The sequence below is a fragment of the Camelus ferus genome, chromosome 1 (assembly GCF_009834535.1).
Source record: "Camelus ferus isolate YT-003-E chromosome 1, BCGSAC_Cfer_1.0, whole genome shotgun sequence".
NCBI classification, from domain to species: Eukaryota; Metazoa; Chordata; class Mammalia; order Artiodactyla; family Camelidae; genus Camelus; species Camelus ferus.
In genome coordinates, this window is record NC_045696.1 from 95,372,821 (window position 1) to 95,383,414 (window position 10,594).

The 10,594-nt window shown below is 34.3% G+C and overlaps 1 protein-coding gene across 2 annotated transcripts in view; it reads right to left on the bottom strand.

Annotated features, from left to right (window-relative positions):
* The window catches only part of MBNL1 (muscleblind like splicing regulator 1), a 190,429-nt gene extending 180,387 nt beyond the window's left edge, over positions 1 to 10,042 (bottom strand). The window contains exon 1 of one of the 2 annotated variants that reach the window (XM_032486057.1): positions 9,908 to 10,042. The gene's annotated coding sequence lies outside the window, so the exon portion shown is untranslated. The remainder of the gene's footprint in view (positions 1 to 9,907) is intronic. The other variant, XM_014553577.2, reaches the window with a different exon arrangement.
* Between the last annotated feature and the right edge of the window lie 552 nt (positions 10,043 to 10,594).

Here is a 10,594-nt window from a genome sequence, read left to right on the forward strand (position 1 = left end):
GTTTACTCCATTAAAAAAAATGTTCTTTTCAGTAAACTAGTTTATATTCCCTTCCCAAATCACACTGAACCTCCCAATTCCCTCAAAAAATTGTGTCCCACTAACTCTAGGATTTAAAATGTAATAATTGGGTCTTTTAGATCTCTTGGGATAATAAAAATAAATCAGAGGAAATTTATAATTACCATGGAAAATGCAGAGTAAGTTACTGCTACTTATAAAAGGAACAGGTTGATGTTGCAAGGGTCCCTATCATCATTGGCACTGGGATTTAGGAAGAATAAACAAAGGAGCATCTGTTGTCCCCAGAGACTAGAGAACAGCCTTTTCTCCAGTCTTTTCTACCTCGTCTCCATGCAGAGATGAAGCTGCCCGATGACCCCATTACCAGACATTGGTGAACCTGTTTTCAATGGCTATGATTGGGGTCAATTAGTCCACAGCAATTTTGCTGAAAAATCTTAAGTTGACAGATTTAAATAATACTTGAGCCCTTTTCACTTTTTTCAAACTCACACCTATAATGGAAATGAAAAGGCAAGAAAATGTATTTAACCTCTGAAGGTAAACTGAGCTTATCCGAAATTTATCTAAATATAATAAATTGTCTCCTAAGAAAGTTTTTGACCTATGTGGTAATTCCTGCTTCCCTTCAAACAACAGTTTTTCCTGGTCTGCGTTAAACACAGATAATGAATGGCTCATTCATTGACTCCTCTACCCCGTCCACACGTGTGCACATCCTTGCAGATGTTTGCTCACAATGCACAGCTCCTTTCCTTGGCCTACAACCTAGGTGAACAGTCTTAGCTTCATCTCCCACTTCCCTCTGGACCCCTCCTTTCTGCATCTCAGATATGCCAAGCTCACTCCTGCCTTTGCACTTGCCCATCACTCTCCCTGGGCCACTCTCCCCAGAGTCCTCCACAGGGCACTCAGCTTTCTCAGCATTCAGGTCTTAGCTTAAGTATTACCATTTCAGAGAGGCCACCTCCGGAAGCCAGTTGTCTCTCGTCCTTTTAGTTTGCTGAGTTTTCTTCATGTTGAATGAGCATCTGAAATTCCCTTTTAAGGATTTATTTGTTTACTGGTTTGCTCATTGTTAATCCCAACTAGACTGAAGTTCAGCTTCTTGAGGGTAGAAACTTGGTCTTGTGTATCACTGTTTCCCCAGCATCTAGAACAGTGCTCAATGCACAAGGCTGGATATATGAATATATGAATAGACACCCTTCAAAATAAAAAGTGTCTTTTCACAAGAATTAAAATCCTCCTTTCATATAACCCACTTCCTGAGAAGAACCACAAAGTCAGGGTCACCAAATACCTCCTATGGCAGGACGGTAGAATAGAAAAAAAAAAGTGACTCAATATTAAATGCACATAATATTAACATTGTTGAAATTTCTTTGAAAATTTTGTGAAATTTTCCGACAAAATTATTACCTCTTTTCTACCAAAGATAAAATTTTGATGGTTGGTTCAACTTTAAAGCTACTTCCTTCAGGGAGCCTTGTGCCGTCACTGCACCCAGAAGTATAACTTTCAATTACTTTGATGTCTCAGGTGACCCCTTATGATTTTCATACTGTGTCTCAAAATCCACTTCTTTTACTATTCGTCCTCCTAGACTGTTAGATTTCTGAGGCAGGGGCTGTACCACACAATCTATAAACTTTTAACAATATCTAAACCACAGCTTTGTCTACCTTACTTCTTAAAAAAGAAGTAGTAGAGGCATTATAATTACATGATGAAGACCCAGCTTGGAGAAAGACACACCAAGGTCAGTTTGTGACCATTATCGAGCGACCTATCTCTGAACCTCTTTTTTCTTAAATCTGTAAATTCAGAATAATAGTACTTACTTAACAGAGTTGGTAAGGGTATTAAATTAGTTACTTATGCGAAGCACCTGACATACAATAACATTTTTTTTAATGGAGGTACTGAGAATTGAACCCAGGACCTCATGCACTCTACCACTGAGCTATACCCTCTACCCTATGATAATGTTTTTTAAATGGTACTGAAAATAGTATTAAAAAGTGATACACAATGGTACTAAAAAACGGTGCTAAAATGTAAATAATAGAGCGACCATTATCATCATCATCCCCGTTACTATTTGGGGCCTAATAATCCCAAGAACCAAGTTACATATTTATAACCTTAAACGTGACATTTCTCATGCACCAAAACCCTCCACAAACAGTTTTCCTAGACTGGCTTTATAATCCCCTTCAAGACTAAAAGTAGAACCAGGAAATAATTCCAAAACAATATGTGAACTATATGCATAGCCATGAGGGCCACACAGACAGATGGTTCATCAAGAAAGGATTCTGGAAGGAGATTGCTCTTCCATCTGGCTTGAAGAAAGCAATGAATCCTAGCTGGCAAAGAAGAGCAGGAGCATGTTTTTTTGGTGGTGAGGGCAGGGGCAGAACAAGTGCAAAAGCAGTGGGGCAGCAATGCACAGTGCTTGCCCCTCCGGACACTAAGAGGTTAGCGGCAGCTGCTATGAACTCATCTCCTTTTAGCTCAGTGGAAAAGAGCCAACACAGAAAAAAAAAAAAAAAAAAGAGAACTTCTTGGTCTGTTTGTTGTCTCCGGGGGCCACTTTTTCGTTTCAGTTCCTTTCACTCAGCGGTAACAGAAGTATCCCCACCTGACGACCGCATGCCTGTTTAGAGCACCACCATAACATGGCCTCCCCCAGACAACCCTAGGAGGTCGCTGGTATTTTTATTATGCCTGTTTTATTTGTACATGAGGCTTAGAAATGCTGAGGCCTTTTGGCTTAATCATCATTTATCTGAGTACCTACTATGTTCCATGCAGTGTTGTCGCTACTGAGGATATAGCATGAACAAAACAAACAAAATCCCTGCCCTCATGGAACTTACATTCTAGTGGGAGGAACAGACAACAGAAATAATTGAATAAAGAAATAGAGATAAAAATTTAAGTGCTGTCAAGAAAATTTAAACAAGGTAAAAAGGATAGAGAGTGACTGGGTTAGGGACATAATAAAATATGTGGTTGGTCATGGAAGACATCCCTTTGGATGAACACCTGAGCATAGATCTGAATAGAGAAGGACTGTGCCACAGTAATATAGGTGGGAAGTCCCTGTGCAATGTACAAGGTCCCTGAATTAGGAATGAGGTTAAGATACCCTAAAAGCAAAATGAAGAATAGAGCCAGAGCATAGTGAATGAAGGGATGAGAAGTAGGAGATGAAGAGGAGATGTAGGTGGAAGCCGAGACATAGAAGCTCTAGTGAGGAGCTTGATTTTCTCCCAATTAAAATCGGAAGCCATTGAAGAATTTTGTGCAGTGAGTCACGTGATTTGATTTGTATTTTGAAAAGTCATGTTGGCAAGGATGCAAGAGTAGAAAAAGAGATAATTTTTAGGAGGACACAACAAGAACAGAGATGCCTTCAACAAGGGTAACAGTGTCTCACACCGTGCTCAAGATGGTGGAAGGGCTGAGCCTAGTCAGTGTTGGGATGTATGGTTGGGACCTAGATAACTTAACTATAAGATGATGCCATTTACTGACCAAAGAAGACGGGATGGAGCAGCGAAGGGTAGGCAATGAGGAGTTTTATTTTGGACATTTATTTGACATTCTTGATCATATCTGAGGTTTAATATTCATTTTGAGGTATGAATCCAGAAGTTGGCAGAAAGTTAAGGAGGTATGGATTTTTTTAAAATTTAAAGGTATATTACCAGAAACATGGAGAGGGAAGACAAGTAACTTATCTAAGATCCCCAGTCAGTAAGTGACAGAATTGAAATTGAAAATGAATCTTTTGACATCAACATACTTTCTCTTGCTACCACAAATATTAGGATGTATTCATAGTCATGAGTGCTGAAGTAGAATATGGGGGAGGGCTGGGGCAGGAACATTTTTGAATCACTTATACAGAAGGGTGAGAATTTTTTCCAGTGTTTATGGACTACACAAATTCATAGTTGCTTCTTATCTTACTTTCCTTATCTAATATTTTTTTTGGTAAGGGTAATGATATACGCACAATTAACTTTTAAAAGCCTCTGGAATAATAAACTTATAAGCTTGGCACAGATATCCACTTTCTTATCTGAAACTGTCACTTTTTGGAATACCCAAGGGAATAACTGACTTTAGACTAAGTGTAGATTGCATAGAATTGAAATATAAAGATAAAGTTCCAACCAATAACACAAATAGGTATTTCTGAATTGTATCATAACATTTGAATTAGGTTGTATCAGATTTTGTTTAACAGAAATGACCCCAGTAGCATTTCATCTCTATGGCTTAAAAAAAAAATCATTAAAAAAAAAAATTAAAGCAGTAAGAATGCAAAGGGAAAAAAATCTTAAAACTGAAAACAAACTGAAGTAAATGAACATAATTGTATTTTAAATGAATATTATGATGTTCCTGAATGGAAAGAAGAAAGAAGAGAGAGTGAGGGATGAAGGGAGAGAAGAGAGAGGAAGGAAGGACGGAAGGAAGGAAGGAAGGAAGGAAGGAAGGAGGAAGACTTCCTCATCCAGTAATTTACAAACACAGTATTTGGTGGGGTATGGGTGTGGGGGGCAGAGGTGCACTCTGCCCTCTTTTTCAGCAGGCTTGTTTATAATAGTAGTGGTTTGGGTAAAGCAATTCAGAAATTGTTTTAGATGTATTATGGAATTGAGCAGGCACATGATGTCCAAAACATACATATGTGTGTATGTGTGTTTTTCTGTATGCCTGCATACGCATTTTTGAATGCATATGTGTGTCTTTACGTCTCTCTGCATGTATACACATTGATACAGTTCTGCTGAAAGAGTCAAGGAGGAAAAACAGTCCAGTGGCAGTGAGTATGCTAACACCTAGGTCTTAACCTCTAACACCATTCTCCACTAAAAGAAATAAGAAATGAATGATTCCAGGGGTAAGACAGGAGGGGAACCAGATCACCCTAGAACATCTTTTTCTTCCAGAAAGTAAGAAAGTACTCACTAATGTGATGGGGCATGCTACAAAGACATCAGAAGTCAGAAAGAAAAAGCTCCATTGTTCAAAGGTGGACAATTTGAACACCAAAGTAATTAAGGCAGTAATGATTTATAAACCATTGGAAAGACAGAAATTCATGAGCTCATATCAGTAACAGGTAGATACATAATAATTAAATAAATGGGAGAGGAGAGAGGGTTTTTTTTGTTTGTTTTTTGTTTTTTGCTTATACTAGAAAGCACAAGACTGATACGAATGTGCAAGGAAGGAATGCTGGAGTTGGAAAATCGTCATTTGTAACCAGTACAGCATGGACTGCATCCGATAAGAACATCAGTTAATGCTAAACCCCAGGAGTTATTGTCCATGAGAAGCCATTAATATAAAATGGAGAAATTAGGCAACACCTTGACTAGGCGACCTAAATTATCATCTCCAGTGTATCACGTGCCTCTAGATGTGACAGCAGGAGAGGAAACAACAACAACTATATATGCCATAGTTCCATTTATTTTCACTTTTCATAAGGAAAAAAAATTCAGGCAGATGTATTTATTGTTTTCCTGTGTTGGTGGACAGAATTCTAGAATAGTATTCTAGCAGAAAATGTATAACCACAATCTAACCATGAAAAAATGTCAAATACAAAATGAGGAACTCTCTGTTAAAAAGAAAAAAAGAAACAAGGATAGGTGAATAAGTTGTCTTCTTTAAAATTTTCAGTTCCATAAAAGGCAAAGAAATGCTGTGGAGATGTTCCAGATTAAGGGAGGCTAAAGAGACATTACAACTAAATGTGATACTTGAGTCTAGACTGGATCCTTTACTGGAAGGGGAAATATTATAAAGGGTATTATTAGATAAATAGCAAAATTGGAATTTGGAAAAGTATGAGATAAAAGAATTGTATCCATGTAAATTTACGAAGTAGATGTAATTCTAAAACAAGATACTTTTTCTATTTTCAGTAATTACACACTGAAGTAAAGGGCCATGTTGTTTGTAACTTGCCCTCAAGTAGTTGAAAAAAAAATGGAGATAGAAAGAATGAGAGCAAATTATAAAGCAAATGGGGTAAAATATTAAGATTAAGCAAAACTGGATAAGGGTATATGGGAATTCAATATACTATTTTTATTTTTACAACTTTTTTGAGCTTAAAATTACTTCCAAATAGAAAAGTTCAAGTAAATGAAATACAACAAGCATTTTTAGTGAACATTAAAAAATTTGTTGCCATCAGATATCTGATTTTATTTTACTCAGCCACCTAATTGCATAGAGAATGTTTTTGCCTTTCCCCTAATTCAGCTCTGTTCACCAACACAGGAAAACACTAAATGTATCTCCTTAAATTTTTTTCTTATGAAAGGTGAAAATAAATTAAACTTCTTGAAGAAAAATTCTATTTTTTTTTCAGAATCAAAGCAAACTGGTGATGTTTTTAAAGATCATATTACTATTTACATCATTTCCAAAGTAAGAAGAATTTTGAAGAGATAATCACTACATATATAAAAAACTAAAAACTTATGATGAACTATCTGTAAAACAGAATAACAATGAGGTGTGACATTTTATACTTGTCCGTGGAGCAACACCAGTAGGCTAACTTCATTTCTGACCTACTTTCTATGGTTCTAATATTAATTAATGGGTTTAGTACCATTTTTCTTTAAATTTGGATTTAAAAATACAAATTTAATATTTTCCTCAATAATACTGGAAAATTAAACTTACTCCTTGTACATGCATAGAATGCTGAAAAAATAAAGCTGAAAGCAATTTGGAAAACATCAAATCTAACTTTCTGATTTTAGTTCATGTCAAATAATTAAAAATATCAATGATGTCAGGTAGTGTTGGAAATATAACAATAATGCTCAAACAACAAATAATTTGCATTTAAAATATTTTAAGAATTAGCAGTGTTTTTATTTTTTACGATGCAGATGTGTAAATTAGACTGCATTTAGAGTATTGTTTTAAATGGGGATATCCAGAAATATAAAAGGCCTTGCCCTTATTCTTTATATTTGCAGAAATTACTTCTTCTATGGAAATGAGATACATAGTCTATCCCACAGACAACATGTACTGCCGCAATGCATGTTTTTGGGAACACAATAATTTCCCCACTTATTAGCACATACTTTTGTTAATAAAATAGACGTGAATATCCTACTGGTGGCACTTCTTTAGAAGTCATATCCATTAAAAATAAATAGAAGATCAACAGATGTGGGTGGATATAAATTTGCTTTTAAAAGGCTGAAAGACCCATATTACCTAGATCTAGAGAACTTTTGTTTCTGTATTTAGAACACGCTATCCTTCTTAATCTATACCTAAACCATAGTCTTTCAGGCAGCAACGTTCTCTTGTTTTTTGTTTTGTTTTGTTTTTTGTTTTTTGTTTTTGCAAATGGGGAAATGGCCAAAAGAAGGGAAAACAAAACAAATGTTTCAATGTTTAAAAAAATCCTTTTGGAAATCCAGTTTTGTCAAAAACAAACAACATCATTGTTTCAAAGTGAAATTACTATTTGAAAGATGATATATTTGCCAGGGTGGGATAGAACATTCTACTAGCAGGTCGTTCTGTTCTACAAGTGGGCAGCTTTGGAAAGTTCTGTGAAAGAGGAGGGAGACATCCACTGAACTGTGAGATTAGCTGGAGCAAGCCTGGATCTTGATTGACAGGTAGATCCCCAGCAAGATCACCCACACGCCACACAGTCAACCATGCCTCATTAAGACAGGTATAAAATTTCACAATGCCGAACAGCAGTCATCCAATTTCAACGTTTATTAGATTCAATGAAAATTTATGTCTTAGTGTGTCACATGAATGTAATCTTAAAAAACATAATGTCTATAGTTCAAAAGTCAAAATTTATGTTTTCCAGCAACAAATTATTTACAATATTGTATCTAATTTTACTTAAAATTTTTGGATTGGGGGCAGGGTCTAAATCCTTCGTTTTAATGACAGTATGTGAAATAAAAAGCCTATGCAGTGCACCCAGCTGTTCTCCTAATAATGCCAAGAACATCCCCTTCAACAATCTGTATGATTTATGCAAACACAACCAGATAGGCACTAATTTTTTTCTGTAGATATAATTTTCTCAAAGGCAGAACAAATTCTAAGCTTATTTTCCATAATTTAGGACTAGGCTGTTCATTTAGAGACTTTGATAATTCTCACCAACAACATCAACACATCTGTCTTGCCAGCAAGATAGCATTTTATCTGCTTCTTCAGCCTTCACTTGCTGTTCTGAATTATAGCGGTGATTAATTTACATTGTAATTCCCTTAGGCTATGTTTTCTCTTGGTTGTTATCAGTTATTCAGTGTAATACCACACAATGTGTATAGCATATCCTCAGCACTTAATTGTTCATGATGTTAAAATATCTCATACTTAAAATTCTGGACATTTAAAAATACTTCCATCATTTTTTTAAAAGAGAAGGACATTAAAAGTGGTATTGTTGCAAATAACAATGAAGTTCTGATGGGAGTAGTTGTATTTAATGAGCGTGTGATACCTAGAGATGAAGATGCACAATTTTAATGGATTTCTCATAATTATCAACTTAATTTTAACATGTTGATCTAGTTAGGATGTTAAACTCGAGTCAACAGTTTTTTTCCTGAATTTATAACACTAACAGTCTGTTTTTCTTTTCTGTAATCAAAAGACAGTAACTCTCATTTCATTGCATGAGAATGTATATTTTTTAAAAAGCTTTTTTCCCCCAGGTAATGTAATTGAACCAGTATGACAGCACTGTTTACCAAGACTGATAAAAATTAAATCTATTAATTGATGGAACAATGCAGACTTTCTTTTCTGGAAGCCATGCGGTTACTCTAATATTAAAAGGAAACCAAATTAAGCAAGCATTCAAATATGTTATTTGAATATATATATTATTTCAATGTATAAATATATGTAACTACAGTTTCTTTTAAAATACACATTAAAATAAACTGCAGTATTTTTACCAAAGTATATAAAATCCAACTGCTTTTAAAAGGAAGATTTAAAAATTGCTATATAATGAATACAATTGTATTAAGTAGTTAATATGTATAAACATTACTCTAGATTGGGACAAACAAGAAAAAAAATTTCTGCTGGATTTAGGTTACTTTAGAATTTCCTAATGAGATCAGTTTCAGCTTAGTTTGATTTCCAGTTATGAACCCAAATGGTCTTACTTTGTTTTAGTTATTGCTCCATTTTTAAGCATTAAACCATAAACTGATATTACTAAGGCAATCATGAATTTCTAAAGTCAAGTTTACTTATTTAGATTTTAAAAACCATTCTGTCTACACTATAAATTGCTTTTCTAAAGTATTTAAATATCATCATAATGTGATAATATTAAAAATAACATTGAAATGTCACATTTTATATAATACAATATATTTTCACAGTGGGTAAACAAATGCAAGAATATTTTTTCCTGAAAAATGTCAAATTAATAGCATGCAAAACTAACAAATTGATATTACAAAATATTAGGAATTTACTAGAGCTAGGGGAAGAAAAATTTCTCAAATTTTATTATTAATATAAAATTTTTAAATTACTAAATTGTGTACAAAATTATGAAAAAAGAATGTTTTACCTTGTAGTTAAAATAATTTAGTGATTGATAAGAACTTCAATTTTTTACAGCTTTTTAAAGATTGTGTGTGAAGTTGAAACTGCAAATTTGTAAAACTTCTTCATTTAAAATATTGACTGCTTACTTGAGAAAGGTATCACTTTTATCTAACCTACTTTGTAATCCAGCCAGCATTTAAATTCTTGTTCTCTAAATAGCTATCCAAATAAAATTTTAAAAAAATAGCAAGTAACACTTTCTTCTTACCTCTATGTCTTATTTACAGTTGCTTGTTGAGCTGCTTAAATAGTTGAGTTTGACTACCAGCACTGTGAAGAGCTCTGTTCTCTGCTGGGCTCTCTTCTCTAGACACAGTTTTTTTTTTCTCTCTGAAAGGATAGTCTACCAAAAGAGGAAGTTGTGAAACATAGAGTCATTATGCTTTATAAATTCAATGGAGAAGGGAAAATGATTCACAAAGCTCATGCTTGAAATCATGGTTAACAGGCTATAAATTATGTATATAGATATATAATTAACGTATACACATATTTACATGTGTAAGCAAATTTTAGAAAAGTTGAGTTATCAAAATCTGTATTTAATTAAGTAATGCTTATTTACATAAGTAACCACCTCCTGTGTGGCTAAATGATAATTATAGAAAAACAGAAAATACTGCTCTATGCAGAAGAAAACTGTCAAGCTGATAAAGGAGGAATAAACTTGCTTTTATAAGGCTAATTAATTTAAAGTATTTTGGAGTATGACCTAAATGCTAATCTGACTATAGAATCTGGTAAAGAGTTAAAAAAGAAAAGAAAAAACTTCAGTAGACGAACATTTTCCTGGAATCTGAGTAGTGGTTTTTTGCCTACAAGTCTTAAACTTCCTTTCTCATGAATAGTTGCCTGTTACATATAGATAAAGCATTGCAAAACTGAAACTGTTGCT